Source organism: Rana temporaria, chromosome 1, assembly GCF_905171775.1.
Source record: "Rana temporaria chromosome 1, aRanTem1.1, whole genome shotgun sequence".
In the NCBI taxonomy this organism is placed as follows: Eukaryota; Metazoa; Chordata; class Amphibia; order Anura; family Ranidae; genus Rana; species Rana temporaria.
In genome coordinates, this window is record NC_053489.1 from 560,113,605 (window position 1) to 560,137,255 (window position 23,651).

Below are 23,651 nucleotides of genomic sequence, written 5' to 3' on the forward strand. Positions count from 1 at the left end.
GCTAAAATATGTAAACTTACCAACACAAGCCCAAGTTTCTTATGTCCTATGAGCCCTTAACTAACAAAACAAGGGGCCAAATTCTCAAAAAGCCTGCCTAACTTAAATTTCAGCAGTTAAGTTACACTGACTTAAAATTTCTACCTAAGTGCCCGATCGTCAAAGCACTTACCTAGAAATTTCAGGCCGTGTAACTTAAGTGCCGCCGTCGTAAGGCGGTCCTCCTCTCCTGGGGGCGTTTAAAATTTAAATGAGGCGCGCTCGCGCGCCGGCCGTACTGCGCATGCGTGTGACGTCATTTTCCCGACGTGCAGCGCGCGAACGTAATTAACGCCGGGCGGCTTTGAGAATTTCGACGGGACACTAAAGTTGCGACGGGTGAAAAAAAAAAGACGCGCCGGGAAAACAAATAATTATAAAAATAAATGACAGCGTCGCTCAGCATGCATTTCTGAGAGGGAGAACTCCATGCCAATTTTCAAAGAAAAAACCGGCATGGGTTCCCCCCCCAGGAGCATACCAGGCCCTTAGGTCTGGTATGGGTTGTAAGGAGACCCCCCCACGCCGAAAAATTGACGTAGGGGGTCCCCCTACAATCCATACCAGACCCGTATCCAAAGCACGCTACCCGGCCGGTCAGGAAGGGAGTGGGGACGAGCGAGCGCCCCCCCCCTCCTGAGCCGTGCCAGGCCGCATGCCCTCAACATGGGGGGGTTGGGTGCTCTGGGGCAGGGGGGCGCACTGCGGGCCCCCCCACCCCAGAGCACCCTGTCCCCATGTTGATGAAGACAGGACCTCTTCCCGACAACCCTTGCCGTTGGTTGTCGGGGTCTGCGGGCGGGGGCTTATCGGAATCTGGGAGTCCCCTTTAATAAGGGGGCCCCCAGATACCGGCCCCCCACCCTAAGTGAATGGATATGGGGTACATCGTACCCCTATCCATTCACCTGGAGGCAAAAAGTAAAAGTTAGTAAACACACAACACAAGGCTTTTTAAAATAATTTATTATTCTGCTCCGGATGCCCCCCCTGTCTTCTTTATTAGCTCTATTTCCAGGGGGGCTTCTTCTTCCACTCTCCGGGGGGGTTTCTTCTTCCGCTCTCTGGGGGGGGGCTTCTCCGCTCTCCGGGGGGCTTCTTCCATCTTCTCCCCTCTTCCGCTGTTGACTCCGCGAACCCCGGTTCTTCTCCAGCTGTCCGGTGCCTTCTTCTTCAGCGCTGGCTGCCTGCTATGTTTGTGTGTTAGCTCAATTAGTAACAGGCAGCCGGCGCGGTCTTCTGTGACGTCAGGGTCTTCTGTTCTTCTCCCCTCTTCCGATGTTGACTCGTCGCCTGTTGTCGCTGTAATGATGGAAGCGCGCCTTGCATCCCATTTATATAGGCATCACCGTCCCATCATGCTCCGGTAGGTACCCACGTGGTGGGTGCCTACCCACGTGCACCCACCACGTGGGTACCTGCCGGAGCATGATGGGACGGTGATGCCTATATAAATGGGATGCAAGGCGCGCTTCCATCATTACAGCGACAACAGGCGACGAGTCAACATCGGAAGAGGGGAGAAGAACAGAAGACCCTGACGTCACAGAAGACCGCGCCGGCTGCCTGTTACTAATTGAGCTAACACACAAACATAGCAGGCAGCCAGCGCTGAAGAAGAAGGCACCGGACAGCTGGAGAAGAACCGGGGTTCGCGGAGTCAACAGCGGAAGAGGGGAGAAGATGGAAGAAGCCCCCCGGAGAGCGGAGAAGCCCCCCCCCCGGAGAGCGGAAGAAGAAACCCCCCCCGGAGAGTGGAAGAAGACCCCCGGAGAGTGGAAGAAGAAGCCCCCCCTGGAAATAGAGCTAATAAAGAAGACAGGGGGGGCATCCGGAGCAGAATAATAAATTATTTTAAAAAGCCTTGTGTTGTGTGTTTACTAACTTTTACTTTTTGCCTCCAGGTGAATGGATAGGGGTACGATGTACCCCATATCCATTCACTTAGGGTGGGGGGCCGGTATCTGGGGGCCCCCTTATTAAAGGGGACTCCCAGATTCCGATAAGCCCCCGCCCGCAGACCCCGACAACCAACGGCAAGGGTTGTCGGGAAGAGGTCCTGTCCTCATCAACATGGGGACAGGGTGCTCTGGGGTGGGGGGGCCCGCAGTGCGCCCCTCTGCCCCAGAGCACCCAACCCCCCCATGTTGAGGGCATGCGGCCTGGCACGGCTCAGGAGGGGGGGGCGCTCGCTCGTCCCCACTCCCTTCCTGACCGGCCGGGTAGCGTGCTTTGGATACGGGTCTGGTATGGATTGTAGGGGGACCCCCTACGTCAATTTTTCGGCGTGGGGGGGTCTCCTTACAACCCATACCAGACCTAAGGGCCTGGTATGCTCCTGGGGGGGAACCCATGCCGGTTTTGAATTTAAAAATTGCCGTGGAGTTCTCCCTCGGGAATGCATACCAAATGCCGTCGCTGGAATGGGCCTTTACAATGTGTGACTAACTTTCCACATTATAAAACCAGCCCTAGTTTTGCGCAGGCAAATTCGGAACTTAGGCAGAAATCACAGTGATGAAATGCTTTGAAAATCTGCTTAAGTCCTCATTTGCATACTCAAAGCTGCATTTCAATGAGAAATGCCCCCAGTGGCGGATGCGGTACTGCATCCTAAAATCTGACCGTGTAAGTGTCTTACACATGTCAGATTTTCTGCCTAACTTTGGAAAAAGCCTTTTGAGAATCGTTTCCAAAGTTAGGCACAGGGATACGCAGGCTGAACAGCAGTTAAGTCTGCGTATCTCTTTTGAGAATCAGGCCCAAGGAGTACAAAAACATTATGCTTTTTATGGGTTACCTGAGCTAGCTCAAAGACAGCCATTTTCAACCAGGCGGCCTTCAGGTTTCTTCATGGGTGCCTTGGCAAGATGCCTACAAATTGCCCAAAGATTTTATACAATCCAGCAGGTGTATCAAACCTGCCATTTAGTTACAGAAAGCCCCAGATTGCACCATTACAACCAGTGGTGGCTGGTGCTCAATAATTCGGGGGCGGCAAACCAGTCTGCCCCCCCTACAGGGACGGACATGAATGCAGGGAACACCAGCAACAGACGGATGGCCTCCTTACCGTAGGAGATGGATGTCCTACCTGTCCTGACTCCGATCTCCCTTCCTCCCCTGTCCGAGCCGGGAGTGCTGGATGGCTGAGCCGCTGTGTGTGAGCCATCCCTGGAGTCACAATGGCAGCTGGTGGGTTGGTCAGTCGGGCTTACCTTGTGTCTCCTCTGGCCGTGCGTCTCCTCCCTCCTCCTCCTCCTAGGAGAAGAGGATCGCTTCACCTTTTGGCCAATCGGGAAACGCTTCCTGATTAACTGGGAGGAGAATCAGTGTGACAATAGCGAATATTCATTCGCTATTGTCACACAACTGGGTGGGCTCAGGCCGCAGTGCTCTGCCAAGCCCACCCTTTCTTGAAGCCTTTTAGAGCCTCTGGCTCTAATCACGTGCTTAAAAAAAATCCCCCAATGGAATCCATGCATCTGGCGCCCTGCATGTAGATCAGGGAGCCGGACGCATGGACTGCGGGGTGGTGCCCGTGCACCACTAATGGACGTGCCGCCACTGATTACAACCTTCCTGTTGCTGACATCCTAACAACCAATGATGTAATTGGTTGATAAGGAGGACATTAGGCATCTTCACAGCATCCTTATTAACCCCTCCCCCCCCACCACCACCACCACTCTCTGTCAGCACTGGAGTCATGTTAACCGAATGAGGGCGAGAAACTGAGGGAGAAGAGAAACATTGGAATACTAGTCAGTACCATTGTGCAAACATGTATATGCTTTGGAAGAATAAATCACCATTTTACTGTGTTTTTTTCCACTGTACTGGGATCCGATGCATTTTGATAAATTTTTGATGCGTTTTGGTGCATTTTATCACGTTCTACTACAGTACGGTGCAGGAAAAATGCAGCATGTTCTACTTTTTTTTCTGAAACTGGAATGCCCTTAAACTGACCGTACTGGTGTAAACTATGCCATTGGAAACCATATAGCATACTTTCTATGCATTTTGATGCAGAAAAAAATGCACTGGACTACATGTGATGTGAACTGGCTCTCATGCAAGCAAGCTAGTATGCACTTTAATACATAATGAATATAAAGTCTGTACGTTCCTACTGTATTCATGTCAATTTCCTCAGAGCACCCCAGTTTCTTTTGACAACGTGACCTTTAAAAAAAAGGAAGAAAGTCCGTTTTGCGGTGCTGTCAAATCAATTTTAAGGCAGTTTGGAAGCACTGTCCGTTCATTTCAAAGATGCTGCTTGCAGGACTTTTACTAACGTCCCGCAAGCGCACTGCCCGAGTGAAAGCACTCATTGCACTTAATGGAAGGCAGTTTTCAGGCGCTTTTTGGAGGCTATTTCTAGCGCTAAAATGCCTGAAAACTGCCTGAAATGGGGCTTAGGACAGATTAACATGCACCCAACCTGCATACAAACAAAAGAAGAAAATTATCAGCAAAAAATAAATAAAAAGGAACAGAAAAAAAGGAAAATGTTATTAAAAACGTAATTATTGTTATTGAGAGTTAGTAAACGGTCACATATAAAATATATATATATATAAAAAATAACTTTATATATATATATTTACAAGAGCGGGATTTCTGGAACTGGCATTATTAGCTGGATTCAGGTAGGGGCGCGCATCTTTGCGGCGGCGTAGCGTATCGTATTTACACTACGCCGCCGTAAGTCAGAGAGGCAAGTACTGTATTCACAAAGTACTTGCCTCCTAAGTTACGGCGGCGTATCGTGAATAGGCCGGCGTAAGCGCGCCTAATTCAAATGAGGATGAAGGGGTCATGTTTTATGCATATTAACTGTGACCCGACGTGATTGACGTTTTTTACGAAAGGCGCATGCGCCGTCCGTGTACATATCCCAGTGTGCATTGCGGCAAAGTACACCGCAAGGACGTATTGGTTTCGACGTGGACGTAAATTACGTCCAGCCCTATTCATGGACGACTTACGCAAACAATGTAAAATTTTCAAATTTTGACGCGGGAACGACGGCCATACTTAACATTGGCGACGCCACCTAGGGGGCATCTTTATCTTTAGGCGGCGTATCTCTTACGGAATCGGCGTATCTTTTTTTCAAAATTCTTTATTTATACGATACAACGGGCGATCTCGTACAGATCACAGCAAAAGTGCAACATACAGAGGTGAGCGTAAGCTCGCAAGTCAAGTGCATATCAGTTATACAGTCACATTCCTCTAAGCCCTATAAACATGACTCGTTGATACGTCCCTCTTTTCCTGTTTTCTAAGAAATAGTAGTTAGAGGTAGAAGAAAAAAAGGGGGGGGGCTGGTGGACTGCACCAGCGCCCGAGGGTAGTATGGGAATGAGAGTAGAAAAAGAAAGAGAAGGGAAAGAAGAAAGAAAAAAGGAGGGGGGGGGGGCCCGCGGGCATGGACACCCGCATCTCCGGGCCCGTTTGTCTTGCAGAATCATCTATATTGGGTTTGGGTCCTCGTCCTCCGCTCCGTACAGGCTGGGGCTGCTGTTAGCCGCATACAGCCCTAGGGCGGTAGGCCTCTGAGGGATTGTCCCTCGTCTGAGTATTTGTGTACGTTCCATAGTTGCCATGTATTTTTGTAGGATTCCTGTCTGTCTTGGTTTGATAGGGTCAGATCTTCCAACCTTCCAATGTCGTCCACCTTACGTAGCCACATTGCCACGGTCGGTGGTTCGGGGGACTTCCAGCAGAGTGGAATGCAGGCCTTGGCGGCGTCAAAGAGGTGTCTGAGAATCGACTTCTTATACACTCGGGTCGGGATGTCAGTAGCGTGTAGTAGATAGAGGGCTGGGTCGTCAGGGAGCTGTCGCTCCGTAAACGTCTGGGAGATCTTTTTGACCTCTGACCAGAAGGGTTTCAGCTTTGGGCAGGACCAAAAGATATGCAGTAACGTACCCGTTTCGCTCTGGCAGCGCCAGCACAGTTCGGATGTTGTCTGGTATAGTTTACTGAGGAGAGCTGGAGTGCGGTACCAGCGTGTCATGATTTTATAGTTCGTTTCCTGCACTTTTGTGCAGATGGAAGATTTATGGGTAAAGGTTAATATGTTTTGTTTCCGTTTTGTCGAGAATGAGCAGCGTAGGTCGTGTTCCCATTTGACTATGCATGGGATTAGGTAGCCGTCTGGTGGCGTCAAGAGCGTGGTATATAAGATGGACAGGGCATGCGGTAGGGCATCAGTGCCCGAGCACAGCTCCTCCAGAGGTGTCAGTGTTTGCATCCTTGTGTCGGGGAGTGGCAAGGAGCGAAGAAAGTGATGAAGCTGAGTCGCTGCCAGGAAATTTAGGCTATAGTGTCCAGTCGGGTCTGTCAGTTCTGTCAGAGTCCTCCAGCGGCCGGTCACGCTAAAGTGGGAGGCCCTACACATTCCCTGGTCCCTCAAGTGTTGGAAACTCCCATCTCTTAACCCTGGCTGGAAGTTTGGGTTGCCCAGCACCGGGTATAAGGGTGAAACTCCTTGTGTCGGTCCCGTTCTGGTTAATAGCTTAGCACACACCTTAATCGTGGTGCCTATCAGCGGATGGTCGTGTACCAGTCTGGGGAGTGCCGCGAGGCACCACGGGGCTGTCTGCAGTGGAGTCTCGCTCTGGGCTTGTTCAATGTGAGGCCACAGTTTTATGTCCCTGTGTCGACTCCAGTCAATGAGGCGATTGAGATGGGCAGCATGGTAGTACTCCCGGATGTCAGGCATGGCCATCCCCCCCGTATATCTTGGGCATAGTTAGCACAGATCTGCGTATCCGGGGGTGTTTTCCGGCCCACAGAAAGGTCCTAAATACATTCTGGATTTGTTTGAAATAATCTGCTGGTATATGTACGGGGAGGGCTTGGAGAAGGTATGTGAATTTTGGCAGTATGGACATTTTTAGTATGTTGCATCTCCCGAACCAGGAGTGAAGGCCGGTGGTCCATTGGTCTAGTAGTTTTTGGACAGCTTTTAGTAGTGGCGGGAAGTTTAGACGGAATGTTTGGGCGAGGGTCGGGGGAATGTGCGTGCCGAGGTAGTGGAGGGCTGTGTCTGTCCACTGTAGTTTAGTGCTGCCGCGGAGTCGCGTCAAACATGAGTCCGGGATTCCCACTCCCATCGCCACCGACTTGCCCATGTTGATCTTAAGGTTAGATATTTGTCCATATGTTTCAAACTCTCGCATGAGACTAGGGAGGGACACCATTGGATCAACTAAGGAGAAGAGCAGGTCATCCGCGTAGGCGGACACCTTGTACTCTCCCCTTCCCAGTTTAACTCCGGAGATGGTCGGGTTATGCCTAACACGACGTAGGAAGGGTTCTAGCGTAAGGGCAAACAGCAGTGGCGACAGGGGGCAACCCTGTCGTGTTCCATTGCTTATTTGGAACGGTCCGGACAGGACCCCATTGGCTCTAACCCTAGCGGATGGATCAGTATATGTCGCCTCTATCCAACTGAGCATCTTACTGCCCAATCCGATATGCGATAGCGTCTGAAACATAAATTGCCAATTTACGCGATCGAACGCCTTTTCGGCGTCGGTGCTAATGAAGACGCACGGTGTTTTGGTGGTGCTTACTCTGTGGACAAGGTTCAGGACTTTGGCAGTGTTGTCCCTCGCCTCTCTAGAGGGGACAAAGCCCACCTGATCTAAGTGGATCAGGTTCGGGAGGTGATTTTGAATCCTACATGCCAGGATTTTGGTGAGGAGCTTGAGGTCTACGTTTAGCAACGAGATAGGTCGGTAGCTACCACACTGACCTGGGTCCTTTCCTTCTTTAGGTATGACCGCTATCTGTGCTTCCAATGTGGAGACATGAAGCTTCCCGCCAGCACCCAGCATGTTAAACAGTGATACCATCTTAGGTCCCAGAGTTTGGAGGAACGTCTTATAGTAAGTCACGGTCATCCCGTCTGGTCCCGGAGCTTTGCCTGGTTTGGTATTGCTCAGAGCCGACTGTAGTTCAGGAAGGGTAATGGGTTCTTCTAGTTGGTCTCTGGTGTCTATGGGTAGTGTCGGCATGTCTGACGAGGATAAGTAGTCGCGCATCGCGGCTATGTCGGTGTCCCGGCGCTTCGAGGGTAGGTTGTACAGGGTTCCATAGTATTCTCTGAATACCTCGGAGATAGATTGTGGTAGTGATGTTTTCTGGCCTTCACGGTCAGCTATGTGTGGAATGTAGGACGCTCCGGCCTGGGATCGTAGGGATCTCGCCAGCATCTTCCCGCACTTATTCCCCGCCTCATAGACTTTATGTCTACAGATTTGGAGCGTGGCCTTTGCCTTGTATGTCAGGACATCTGTAATCTGTCTACGTACTGTGTCTAGCTCTACTCCTCGCTGTTCCGTGGGGGTTTGTTTATGTTGCTTCTCTAGTGTTTGTAATTTAGATAGTAGGTTATTTAGTTGTTCTGTCCTTAATTTTTTCTTCCTAGCACCGTGCTTGATAAGGACGCCGCGCACAACCGCCTTATGGGCCTCCCATACTACTTCTGGTCTGCTGTCGGGGGTGGTGTTGTCTGTGAAGTAGTTGGTCATTTCTTTCGTTACATCTGCTATGATGTCAGGGTCTTGTAGTAAGGACTCATTCAGGCGCCATGGGTGTCTCCTTTCGGAATAATGATCCGTCAGGGCGTAGATCAATGTGATCGGAGCATGGTCCGACCATGTAATTGGGCCTATGGTGACCCCTCTAACTGCACCCAGGTTCCTATGTGGCACTAGGAAATAATCGATTCGGGAATAGACTTGGTGTGGCCTGGAAAAGAAGGTGAAGTCTTTTTCACCTGGGTGGAACAACCGCCACGCGTCCACCAACTGGGATTGATGAAGCGCTGCCTGTGCTCTACTACGCGCCTTAGCAGTCATGGAGGATAAACCCGAGGACGTGTCATCTTGTGGTGATAGAGGCATGTTGAGGTCTCCCCCTATAATCAGATGTCCAGCGGTAAAACGTGTCAGGACCTTAAGTTGTTTGGTCAGGAAGTCTACCTGGTGTTCATTTGGGGCGTACAGGTTAGCTAAAGTGATCACTGATGTGCCTATCTGTCCCTTTATGAACAAAAAGCGTCCCTCAGGGTCCCTTGGAATCGGCGTATCTTTACTGCGACGGGCGCACGTACATTCGTGAATAGGCGTATCCAGTCATTTACATATTCTACGCCAAACTCAATGGAAGCGCCACCTAGCGGCCAGCCTAAATATTGCACCCTAAGATACGACGGCGCAGGCTGTCATATCTTAGCTAGGTTTAAGTGTATCTCAGTTTGAGAATACACTTAAACTTAGGACGGTGCAGATTCCGAGTTAGGTCGGCGTATCTACTGATACGCCGGCCTAACTCTCTCTGAATCCACCTATATGTGTGAACCAAAGGATAATACTTTCATTTGCACTAAGCATGACTAAATACTGCAATGTTTTGCAGCCTTAAAGGGGTTGTAAAGGTATGTTTTTTATTTTCTAAATAGGTTCCTTTAAGCTAGTTCATTGTTTTTGGTTCACTTACCTTTTCCTTCGATTTCCCTTTAAAAAAAAAATTCACAGCGTCCCCCTGCAGGGATGTAGTCCCAAGGGAGGGGGGCGAGCACGCTTACTAACCACGTCTCCCCGCAGGGATGTAGTCCCAAGGGAGGGGACTAACCCCCAGCCCGAACGGTTTGGATGATGGGGGCAAGCTTACTGAGGAGAAATAGGAAGTGAGAAATTAAGACAAAGGAAAAAAAAACATTTAGAAGGGAAATCGAAGCAAAAGGTAAGTGAACCAACAATGCACTAGCTTAAAGGAACCTATTTAGAAAATAAAAAAGAACCTTTACGACCCCTTTAATTCACACAGGAGATTAGTGCTTCTGATACATAGAGGAGGATCCAGTCGCCAAACTGATAGCCCATCCCCACAGATAACACTTGCAGAGTAGCTCTACGAGTTTTATATGCAGGACTCCGCTGTCGGTTTGAGAGCCAAATCCTGCTTCATGTATTGGGAGCGGTTTGAACCTCAGCCGTTTCAGCAGGACCTGGGCAAGATTCAAATTGTGTATGGGCAGGCTGAATGTACCAAGGTGATCGATCGCTCAACTTGGGTACAACCAGCCTGTCGGAGCTTACTTGCGACTATCGCTAGCGGCTACTATAGGCTCTAGCAATAATCACTGTCTTCTCCCAGTAGGAATAGGTTCACCCACCAGAAGCAAATAATAGCTCGGTAGGAAGGATTCCCCTGTCAGCACTGTCTGTGTTGATGGGGGAATCGTGTTAATTTTTTTCCTGCAACCCATGGTTGCAGGAAAGAAAGGCTTCATTCCCGCAGCCCAGTGTGAACCTGGGCTTAAGTCAGAATTTTTGGCTGAATTCGGACCTGAAACTAACCAAAAGATGCACAGGGCTCCCGTGCAAATTCGCAACGGAGCTGCAGCAGAGATATGTGGACCGGCTCCATAGAGAGCCAGTCAAAATCTGCTATTGCAAATTGGATGGGGTGAACCCAGCCTAAAGCAGTATTAACCCCAAAAGCAAACATTTATTATATTGCAACTTACCAATTCTTACATGTGATGGTTGCATTCGTTTGGTTTTTAGGTTTTCTTTCCTATATTTTTATCTGGTGATCTAGCCAGGAAATCTGTTATTTTTGATCTAGCCAGTAAATCTGTTATTTTTCAACCAAACAAGCTTTCTTTTGCAAATGTAGCCATTAGAGTGTTGAGACAAATCATTTACTACTGACATTTATTACTGACAGGAGTGCTTGTAATAATAAAACCTTTATTCCTAAAGGAAAAAAAAAACTGTTGCTGTAACTGCAGTGTGAACTGGAGTTTGGCTTCAGTTTGTTATTGTATCTAAATCTGCGAGTACATCTAACACTCCTCTCCTCCCAGACTGACAGTGCTGCTGTTCAAAGTTGTGCCTGTGCTCCTTCATCCAGAGTGGAGGTGTTCTAATACAGAAGGTGTGTTACTGGCCAGATCACCAGGTGAAAACAGAGGGGGAAAAAAACGAATGCAGTCACCACATCTAATGATTAGTAAGCTGCAATGTTTTACATTTGCCAGAGTAGTATTGGCATGCAACCCTCTCTCAGGTGTCCATAGACAGTGCCGATCCTGACCTCCCTGGGGCCCTAAGCAAAATGACATGGCACATTAAAAATGAGAAGCGGGGGGGCCCTGACGACAGTGACATGTCACATTAAAGAAAGTTGAGAAGCGGGGGGAGGGGGTGTTCTGCTGTCGGAAATTACTCAGCCAGCGGGTTTAGAAGCGGGGTGAGGGTGCGAAAATGACTTCTCACCAGGCGGGGCCTCTAGTACTTTGGGGGGGCCCTTCCTGGCTTTGCGGGGCCCTAAGCGGCTTGCATAGTGAGCCTATAGTGAGGATCGGCCCTGTCCATAGACATACATATATCTTTGGTAATCCAAGGTAGCCTGTTGTAGTCTCTTCACAAAAAAAGTCTTTGGTCAGTCAGACCGTTCCAGCCTATCCCATCATTTTCTAAAGTCTATAGTCTGCTTTAATTGGATGGAGTGATTTAGCCTTTTCTCACCTAGTCTATGAACATGTTTGCACAGGCCACTTAAGCAGGTAATCCTTTAATTAGGGTAAGTAGCAGATTTCCATTGCACTTGAAAGAAATGTCATTTTGACAGATGAGATGATTGGGCTGTGCAAAGCTATAGTTTAGTGCATGAATATTTCGATATTTTTATGCTGTCTTTATAGGGAGTTACAAATCAAAAAATCGAAAGAATGTTAGGCTGATCTCATCACTCGCATATCTCTGCTGGCGCCATCCCTATTGATTTCTGAAAACCATCTCGTCTTCCAATCAGGTGAAAGAAATATTTATGGGACTTTCAGGCTGGGCTCACATATATGCGAATTGGATGCGTTTCAAATTGCATCCAATTTCCATGACATGTGAATGTGACGGGCTCTCACTGCATTCGGTTCACACATGTCCGGGGAGGCCGCTGTGTCCTGTGCTTTTTTTGGTACAGTTCAGTTGCGAATTCAGGCTAAAATTCGCACCTGAACCGGTGAACAGGAAAGCATCAGACCCTGGACTGCAAACCGCAGCCGCAAATATACTATATTACCAAAAGTATTGGGACACCTGCCTTTACACGCACATGAACTTTACTGGCATCCCAGTCTTAGGCCTCGTACACACGATAGGATAGCCAGAGGACAACGGTCTGAAGGACTGTTTTCATCGGTCAAAACCAAAAGTGTGTGGGCCCCATAGGTTATTTAACCTTCGGTTAAAAAAAATAGGAACTTGCTTTAAAATTTAACCGATGGACGCCTAATCGATAGGTCAAAACCGATCGTTAGTAGACACGACCATCGGTTAAAAATCTACGCATGCTCAGAATCAAGTCGACGCATGCTTGGAAGCATTGAACTTCGTTTTTTTCAGCACGTCGTGTTTTACGTCACTGCGTTCTGACACGATCGTTTTTTTAACTGATGGTGTGTATGCACGACAGACCATCAGTCAGCTTCATAACTTAACCTAGGACAACGGTCCTTCAGACTGTTGTCCTCTGGTTAACCTATCGTGTGTACGAGGCCTTAGTCTGTAGGGTTCAATATTGAGTTGGTCCACCCCTTGCAGCTATAACAGCTTCATCTTTTCTGGGAAGGCTGTCCACAAGGTTTAGGAGTGTGTCATGGAATGGGAAAAGGGTTGGGACTTTAAATGAGGCCTAAGACAATTAAGACAAATAGCCTTCATCCCTATCGGCACAAAAAAAAGAGAGAAGTTGTGACTTTGAAAGAAGCATGCAGTTATGGAAGTAAGAATGAGCTATATGGGTCTGTAGTGTTGAATTTATTGATCATTGCACAATTAAATACATAAAACGCAGTGGTTCACATTCCATAATTCATCATGATTCATTAGTTCATATATTGACATATTGCACATTGGGAAAAATATTCAACTGTATTAAATAAAACAGTAAATACAGAGTATATAATACTGCATGGTTCAATATGATAGTGGCACCTGAAGCTCGACGCGTTTCGTGGCTGTCTTGCCACTCATCAGGAGCTGATGTATAACGGATGTCTATAAAACAAGAGTTATTGTACCAAACAATAGGTCAGGCTTACGTAGAAAAAATGGGGGGGGGGGTGTATTGGAGCCAACTGCCCATACTTACAGGTCAAATGATGAAGAAAGGCGCGGCAGTGGATATGAAAGCAGCCGGGGACATCATCTGACACGGGAGCTGAGGTGGCACATCATGTGGCACAGCAGGGAAGCATAACAACAGGAGTGTAAACTAATAAGTGATCCTCACCCTGGGATGAATAATAGCATGTATTAATGGCTCCTATACCATCTGTAATTAGATGTGAAAAAACAGTATGTTGGTGTGGGTGTTGAAATTACTGAGGGGTAATAAGCCCTGTGTTAACTTGGTGAAATAGTCGAGGGTCAGTGTGGAATGAGTGAATATGGGAATATTGACCATTCTTCCTGATGCGCATTTTGTGAGATCAGGCACTGATGTGGACGAGAAGGCCTGGCTTGCAGTCTCTGCTTTAATTCATCCCAAAGGTGTTCTATTGGGTTGAGGTCAGGACTCCACTCCAAACTCGCTCATCCATGTCATTATGGACCTTGTTTGTGCATTGGTGCGCAGTCATGTTGGAACAGGAAAAGGCCATCCCCAAAATGTTCCCACAAAATTGGGAGCATGAAATTGTCTTGAGACAAATTGTCTTGACGCCTTAAGAGTTCCCTTCACTGGAACTAAGAGGCCAAGCCCAACCCCTGAAAATCAACATCACACCATAATTCCCCCTCCACCAAATGATTTGTACCAGTGCACAAAGCAAGGTCCATAAAAACATGGATGATCAAGTTTGGGGGTGGAGGAACTTGACTGGCCTGCAAACTGACTGCTGCAAACAGTGTCCCAGGAGCCCCAAATTCTGACCAGTCGTGGGGTAGGACTTTGGCTATCTACTCCCCAATTTGAGGTCTCTGTGACCCCAGGTCTCTGCCTCACCTGCCTTTCCCTGACTGCACGTCCCAGCCCTGGTGTAAAGTATAGCTAGCCTGAACTTTTATATTTTTCAAATTCATACTAAACAGCGTAGATGCTGGCTTTTGAAGTTAGCAACCGGCAGAACCCGCGGCTAATGAATACCCAAAACGTGACTGCATTTGATTGGATGCTTTCTCTATTCAGATGACAATTTTCCATCCAGCTCTTTTAAAAAAAGTTGAATAAAAATGAAACCTTTGTTGAGTCAGGTGTTGCCATCAGGACCATCTACAGCTCGTTTATTGGCCGAAATTCAAAACCTATGGCTGGCTTAAGGGATGAAGAATCTTCAAAAGCCTCCAGCATATAGTGTGAGCCCTTTATTATAATATACTTTTTCGCATTGCTGTGGTCACTCTCTTGTTTACTCAGAGACATTTGCGTTATTTACGAAAGGCAAATCCACTTTGCACTAAATTGCACTGAAAGTGCACTTGGATTATATCCGTTATGTCTGTATGCTCGACATTGGTATGTATCCGAAATTGTGGTGCCTGTTGCACCAGTTATCCACATGTATGTAATCCATCTCTTTATGCTCAATAAACGCCGTTTTTGATTTTAAAAAAAGAAAGTGCACTTGGAAGTGTAGTCGTTGTAGATCTGAGGGGTAGATCTGAAATTAGGGAAAGCTCTGCTGGTTTTATTATCCAATCATGTGCAAGCTAAAATGCTGTTTTTTATTTTCCTTGCATGTCCACCTCGGATCTACTGCACTTCCAAGTGTACTTTCAGTGCAATTTCAAGTGCACTTGTAGTTTGCACTTGCAGTGCAAAGTGGATTTGCCTTTAGTAAATAACCCCCATTGTTATCTCACAGAGGTTGAGAAAAGGAAATCTTCAGGTCTAATCATATTTTATAACAAAACCCTGGTGTGAGTTGCAGATGTCAGGATTCTTCACTGCTGCACAGCCAGTCACGCAGCATTTCCTTCATGCATCCAGAAACAAAAAACAGTCCTTAAAGTGGATGTAAACCCACTCTCATCCTTTCTAAACTACTGCTATAGTGGTTATCTATAAGGATATACATGCCTCCTACACCCCGTGAACAAGTCCCTGTTGAGACGAAACGTCGGGAGGCGGCGCTCTGACGTCACCGCGTTACACGTGCGAGGACCCGGAAGTCTCGGGCACACGCTCCACTACACAGGCCGGCCGGCTGTTTTATGCTTTTACAATACAGATTGATGTAAGTGCGCAATCTTCTTTTTATCGAATAAACCATATTTACAGTGTTACACTATGAGCTTCTTTTGATTTCTTGCATACTTTGGAGCTCTGCATCGGGCTGCTTATTGGGAGAGGCTTTCATTGTTGTGGTGCTGACTGGAGTGGATGGATGCTCGAACCCGTTCCTGCTGAGGAGAGTGAAGGCTCTGTCTATATTGCTGTTTTGTATTGTCCTTCTGGTAAGAGTCAGTGTTACCCGTAGGTGGTGGTCTCCCGTCTGTCATCATTCACCGTGCTGTGGATTTGTCTAGCACACTTGGGACTCATTGCGTTTTCACTATTTTGGACTATTTGTTTCTATTTTTATGTTTATTTACATGCTATGTAATGGGCTATTTTTGATGCACACTTTTTTCACAAATTCAATTTTTTTCAAAGTAGTGTATTTATTATTATTCACACTGATCTTTCAACCATAGTGATCAGTTTGTATGTGCTATAGGTGTCTTTCACCTCCCTTTCTGCTAAAGGGTCATGGTTTATATCACACAGGTGTTTACACTTATTACTCATATTAATTAGCGTGACTCCTTTTTTCTTGTATGTATCCTTACCTGTTAAATGTCTCCCCTGCATATTCTGTGGGTTGGCCTATTGTCCAGAGCTCGGTGGGTGGAGTCGTGATGTCAGTAGACTCCCCGCCCACCTCTACACTCCCCTTGTCAACATGCATTTTCTCCTGTGTATTTCTTACACTGAACTTCTGCCATGATCACTAACATCCAGTCAAAACCCAGAAAAGTCACCATATGACTTCAGCATGTCCAATCATGCTGAGGTGTGGAGCAGCCAATCCTGGGAGAGCTGGAGAAGAAAGGAGGCGGGATTTTAAGTACACAAAATGTCTCTCAGGCTCATGCATGTGAGATATGTAAATCACCTGTCACTCACAGCAAGGTTAAAGAACTGACTTCTATTTCATTGTGCTGTGCTATTACACCTTGGATTACAAATATATGTTGTGTGATGTCAAGGTTGCTATTCTGACAGCCACTTCACACATACATTTAAATTGTTGTTAGTGGAGAAGATTCCAGAGAGCTGTGCTGCCCGGACTATGCCGGACTGATTACAGATACATGGACTGCCCACCTGAGCCATGTTGGGCTGATTCACCCTGAATTGCAACCTGTGATCTTCAGCAGGTTGTTGCTTCCCAAGTGATGAAGAAAAAAAAAAGTCCCCGGCTGTCATATGGACAGACTGAGGATGCCTTTGCAAGAGGACCTATGTCCTGAAGTATGGTCCCTTGCTTGCACCAAGGTCTGGCTGCTTGTTACCTGAAATGCAGCTTTGTCTATTCGTCCCTGGAGTTGTCCCTGAAGAAGAAGGGAAACTGCTAGGAAATATAGTCCACTTAGAGGGAAATCGATGAACTGTAACATGTCTTAGACTCTATGGGGGTTATTTATGAATGACAAATCCACTTTGCACTGCAAGTGCACTTGAAAGTGCACTGAATAACCCCCTAAGTGTTTAGTCTGTTAGATTAGGCTGTAATAGAGGGGTAAATCCATGCATGTGGATAATGGACTAAACCATACGTCTAAACCGTTTCGAGTGTGGTCACCAGGTGGCGTGAACAGTGCTGATCTGAGTGAACTTTATTCACATTATGTGCCTATTGTACGTTTGTTGATAAATGGGAAGGAGGTGGCATTCTCCGTTGAGGATGGGACCTGCTTTCAAAAATGTAAATAATGCAATATTCCATGGGGTGTATTTACACTGCTATGCTGTCTTCAGATGAGGACACTTGAAACCTGTTTAACACATATGTATATACTGCACTTTGTTACCATAGGATAGGATGCATTTTTTTTTGCATTGCTGTTGATTCTCTCTTTCAGGTGTTGCTGTGTCGGAGCGTCTTCCTTGGCTAAGGAGAGACAGGGATCTAACCTGCCGTTGACACTAACCCGTTTCTATATTATCACGGTATATATATATATTTTTTAGCTAGATAGTGAGGAATTAAGGTTGCTGCTTAGACTTGCCTTTAAATTGTACATAGATATTTTTGATACCTTAATGTCTTATATGACTCATCATAACTTCTCTTATGTCTGTTTCATACCCATGTTTATTGCATGTGGTACACTACATATATATGTAGCACTACCCCCGAAGGAGCTGCTGGTTTGATTTGGGTGGCATGTTACCTCTTGTCGTCTCGCTGTCTAGGGTACTGGATGAGAGCATGAGAGCTGTAATAAAGTCAATGTCCACACGACAGATGTCTTTTCTGTGCTTTTATTACCCAGCCGGGTACATTGAAGATTGTACCTTCTGTGGACATTGACTTTATTACAGCTCTCATTCAGTACCCTAGACGACAAGAAGAAAAGAGGTAACATGCCACCCAAATCAAACCAGCAGCTCCTTCGGGGGTAGTGCTACACGTGGGGGCTTGTCTGGGATTGGCTGTTACCTCTGGCTACTGAACTGAGTGATTGAGAGCCTAAAAAAAAAGAAGGACCCCGAAAAACGGCGTCTGCCTGTAAAGTCCCCCCTCCCAGCATGCACAGTTGGGCACCACTTCCACCGGGCTGCTGCCGAGAGGTGTCACCTAACCAGAGGCGTATCTAGTGAATATGGCGCCTATGGCAAGCACTGAAACTGCGCCCCTGTCAAAACATTTAAAACCCATCTTTCAGATTACTGAATACATATGCCAGGCACAGGCATCAGTCAAAGCGAGGAAGGTGCAGTTGTAATTTGCCAGCCACATCTTTGAGGCACCCTGCTAGCGGCCAAATGGCGCCACAAAAAACAACAGTAAATCACCACTAAAATAGCGCCGCCTAAAATTCACTGCCAACGGCGCAACGCCCCAGTGTGAAAGTAGCCCAAGTCATCATATGCCAGGCACAGGTCCAAACAGAAGCAAGCAGCCAATCAAATATAGTGCTTGCTCAAAATGGATTAAATAAATTATAATTATGCATAGCCATAGATATCAAAAATAAAGTGATTTGTGCAACAGAAGGTACTACTTCCACAAATCACTTTATTTATGATATTTATGACTTTGCATAATTATAATTTAATCCATATATTAAGCACTATATATTTGGTTGCCTGCTTGGCAGTGGCACATATCATCATCATACTGTACACATGAACATGATGATGATGACGATAACATAAGTGTTACTATATAGAATATAGTACCATACCTGGCCCCCCTGGAGGGGTGCCGCTGTTCTTTGTGGATGCCATTGAGCTACAGGAGATTTGGAAGCGTGCATCCTTGGCCCGGCTACCACCGTGAGGAGCGATTGGATGTCATCCTGGACGATCGTTTGAGGAAAACACACTGTGACAAGGATACTCTTGCCTATGCTGTTTTGACTCACCACTCATTGGTGTGCGGGTCCACATGTTACGGTAAGAGTACCGACCCCTGTCTTTTGGTGGCGGTATCACAGCCCTCCCTCTGGTGGTTATCCATGTGATGCCAGGATTATCCATTCACCTACTTTGTATTCACACCTCATTGTACTCTGGAAATTACTTACTATAATATTTGGGACTTTTTTCAACCAATAGCCACTTCCACATGAATGGGACTTGTGCTTACAGACTTTATCACTTACCAGTTACCTCTGCATAGAAGGGACTGTGTTTATATCCTATTTAATTTTATATTTATTGTTTCTTCCATGTTGGAGTGATTATGACACTCTCACTGATTCGTTACGATATGAGTATTCTTATATTGCAGGGGTAGTGAATTAATATTCAAGGAGGTCCGATAACTAAAAAAAAATGTTGTCCAAGGTCTGAATCACAAGTCTGTGCCATGAAAGATTGTATGTGTCTACTTTCCTTTTTTGGCACAAGCCACACTCTCTGGCACTTTTCTTACCGTTTCCTCCACACACTCTCTGTAAATGGCCCCATTAGTGTTCCCCCTTACATCAGGCACCCCTACCAAAGTAATTCATTACATTGGGTGCCCCCATCAGACTACACCCATATGTCATTTGCCACCATCAGAGTATCCCCTTATATCAGGTATTTCCATCAGAGTGCCCTCTTACATTAGGTTTCTTCATCAGAAGGCCCCCTTACATCTGGTGTCTCCCATTAGTGTGCCCCCTTACATTATTGGCCCCCATCAGAGTCCCCCTTACATTATGTACCATCATCAGAGTGCCCCTTTACACCAGGTGTCTCCATCACATCAGTTTTGCCCATCAGAGTGCTTCTTTACATTAGGTGTGCTCATCAGAGTTCCGATTTACATCATGTGTCCCCATTAGAGTGCCCCTTTACATCAGGTTTTCCTATCAGAGTACCTCTTTACATCAGGTGCCCCATCAGAGTGCCCCTTTACATCAGGTGTTCCTATCAGAGTGCCTCTTTACATCAGGTGCCCCATCAGAGTGCCTATTTACATCAGGTGTTCCCATCAGCGTGCCCCATTAACAGAATATGTGCCCATCAGCATTCCCCTTTAACATAAAATAAGGGGCATGCTGATGGACATATTTAATGTTAAGGGGCACTCTGATGGGCACATTTTATGTTAAGGGGCACTCTGATGGGCACATTTTATGTTAAGGGGCACTCTGATGGGCACATTTTATGTTAAGGGGCACTCTGATGGGCACATTTTATGTTAAGGGGCACTCTGATGGGCATATTTATTGTTAAGGGGAACGCTGACGGACATATTTAATGTTAAGGGACACTCTGGAGCGTAAAGGGCACAACAAAATATGCCCATCAGCATGCCCCTGAACATTAAATATGTCCATCAGTGCCCCTTAATTTTAAACATGCCCAGTGTGCCCCTTAACATAAAATATGCCCATCAGAATGCCCTTATTTTATGTTAAGGGGGCAAACTGATGGGCATATTTAATATTAAGGGGCACTCTGATGGGCACATTTTATGTTAAGGGTACACTGATGGGCATATTTAATGTTCAGGGGCACTCTGATGAGAACATTTTTTGTTGTGCCTATCAGAGTGTACCTTACATTAAATGTGCCCATCAGAGTGCCCCTTATAAGAAAATGTGCCCATCAGAGTGCCCCTGTAAACACCCCACATACCTTGTGGCAGGCAGGGATCAGGAGTTAACAAGCAGCAGGGGGATGAGAGGTGCACTGAGTCTTGCTGAAGGAGCGCTCATAGCACATCATACCTCGTGGCTCCCGGCTCTCACTCGGTGATCACCCCTATGGTAACAAACAGCAGGGGGGGGGGGGCGGGCGCGCAGACGCGATGTCATTGGTTGCATGGCACCCGCGGTCCCGGCAACCAATGACTGCTGAATGGAGCCGTGGGGATGTGGCGATGTTCACTGGCGGCCTGCTCGCGCTCGGGGAGAAGACGAATCTGCCGCTGCGCTGAGGAGAGGAGAGTAGGCGGAGCTTCCGCAATTTAGCCGAATGATGGTCTGGGCGATCCCACTCATAGACGAGCATGGGGGGCGCCATTATTCTGCCTGCCAGCCGGGGTAACAGTTCACTGTATGTGAATTGCCGTGCCACCGCCGTCACTGGAGCTATAGTGCGGGAGACGGCGCATGCAGGAGAATGAGTGGGATTTTATTTTGGTGCAAGGAGCGTTTTTTTTTTTTGCGCCCCCCCTCCAAGGCGCCCATGGTACGTGCCATGGCTGCCATAGCCTAGATACGCCACTGCACCTAACACACTATGGTTTGCTCGAGTTCCAACATGGGCCTGAAGTGGTATTGTCACCTACAGGCAACAAGGGAAAACTTCTACTGAGCACAGCCAGAGCAGAGGCTCATTTAAATAGAATTAACAGAGTCTGAGCCCAACTATTGGCTCAGACACCCCTAAATTTACAATAGTGTCCGACTCGTTGGGAGACCAGCACTACAACTGCAACATGTAAAGCATGCCACATGTTTCCTCTCTTTTCCAAATATCCCTGTTTCCCAAGGACTGATGTTAGGAGGCTATTACATATTGTGTGCCACACTATCCCTAGCCTCCCCTCCCTACATCTAACAACATCACTGCAGTTACTCCTCTGGCTGCCTTGCAACCAGCGTTGTACTATGCCTGAACAGTATACGTAGACAGTTATTTATTAGGTAGAGTGAGCAAAGAAAGATGCTGCAGGATTATTTCAGGTTAACTAAATATTTCAAATTATCCCAAATTGTTGGGGAGTGTATAATTAGTGTTAAAGCATATATTTTAAAATATTGGATATATGTTCTTTTATATATTGCTAAGTGTAAAGGATTATATTCCAGCAACTTGAAATTGAGTGACCTCTCTCTATGAAGTTGTCTTGTCTAGTTTGAAATTTATATTTTGCTTGGCATACCCGCAAGAACTTTTTATGGAAATGACTATAGATAAATATTTAAACAATGCTTCTTTAGCCGACCCTTATCTTAAGTAGACATCTGAGGGTAGAAGTTCTCAATCTCTTCATCAAGAATGCCAAACTTCAAAGATCATTTTCTGGTTAGTTAAAAGTTCACTTACCCATAGTACTTGCACTATACAATTCTTTTTTTTTGTGCACAGCATGTGGAAATCCAAATACATAAAGGAGGCACAAATCAATTAAGTTGTATGTTTGTTAAGATCAATATAATGTATTCCCCTGTACAACAGCATTTGGACTGGGAAACAGGGGTGCTGCACTAGGGTCTAGTTAGTCAGTTGCGTTGTAGTGCACATATGCTGACAGGGAACATCCAACTGGAGGAAAAATCAGAGTGAACATAGGGATTATTATTTAAGGTACTTATATAGCGCTGTCAATTTACATATACATTCACATCAGTCCCTACCCTCAAGGAGGGTACAATCCTAGGTCCCTAACTCACATTCATATACTCGGGCCAATATAGACAGAAGCCATAAACCTACCAGCATGTCTTTGGAGCGTGGGAGGAAACCAGAGTACCCAGAGGAAACCCACGCAGGCACAGGGAGAACTTGCAAACTCCAGGCAGGTAGTGCCATGGTTGGGATTCAAACAAGCAACCCTTTTTACTTCTGGGCAAGAATGCTAACCCCTACACCACTGTGCCACCCTAGGGATGACTCTTTACCATAGTTGTGTGCAGCCTATTGCACCTCAAAGCTCTAAAACATATGCATGTAAAATATTTACTGGCCTCTTCCCCGCTCTGCATCCTGAAGCAATGGAGGAGCAAGGGAGCACACAGGGGGTCCCGGGCAGCAGAAAGAAGAGAAACAGGGACAGGTGGGGGTGACATATATTGGTACCGATTACCTATATTTTCCTCCAGTGGCAGCTGAATGTCGGCAAGAGGTAGAGGAGGAGAAGCCTACTTTCAGCTGCTGCAGGAGGAAAAAACAGATCCGTTCCACTAAATTTCACCTCCACCGCCTCTCTTATCCAGGTTATGGGGGTCAACAAGGAAGGCCTGTGGTTTAAGATTGACAGGTTGCCAACCCCAGAATTAGGGTGTACCCAGGCACACCTAACACACCTCTTGCACACGCCTATGCTCTTCGCTATCCTGCTGCTGTGCCTTCACCATCCAGTCAGAAGAGAGGGTAGGTATATGACCAGGGTGTATTCTATATTGCAGTGTTTCCCAACTCTAGTCCTCAAGGCACACCAACAGGTCATGTTTTCAGGCTTTCCATTATTTTGCACAGGTGATTTGATCAGTTTCACTGCCTTAGTAATTACCACAGCCGTTTCATCTGAGGGAAATCCTGAAAACATGACCTGTTGGTGTGCCTTGAGGACAGGAGTTGGGAAACACTGCTATATTGCAGTAGAGAAAAATAATGTCACCAACCCGACTCTGTTGTCTTCTAGGGCTGTATACAGTATATTACAGGAATGATGTACAGAGATACAAAGTCTTTTTCATGTAAAACAGCTCCCATATACTATATACAGGTGAAACTCGAAAAATTAGAATATGGTGCAAAAGTTCATTTAGTTCACTAATACAACTTAAAAGGTGAAACTAATATATGAGATAGACTTAGTACACGCAAAGCAAGATAGTTCAAGCCGTGATTTGTCATAATCCACAATCTCAGAAAATTTGAATATTACATGCAATCAATAAAACAAGGATTGTACATAGAACAATATGGGACCTGTGAAAAGTAGAAGCATGCATATGTACTCAGTACTTGGTTTGGGCCCCTCAGTACTTGGTTTGGGCCCCTCAGTACTTGGTTTGGGCCGCTCAATGCGGCGTGGCATGGAAGCGATGTCAGGTCACCCGTGGCCAGGTGACAAGTGCACCCCATTGGGGTCAGGGATGCGCCACAGGGTAGCGAACCCTATAGCCGACTGCTGC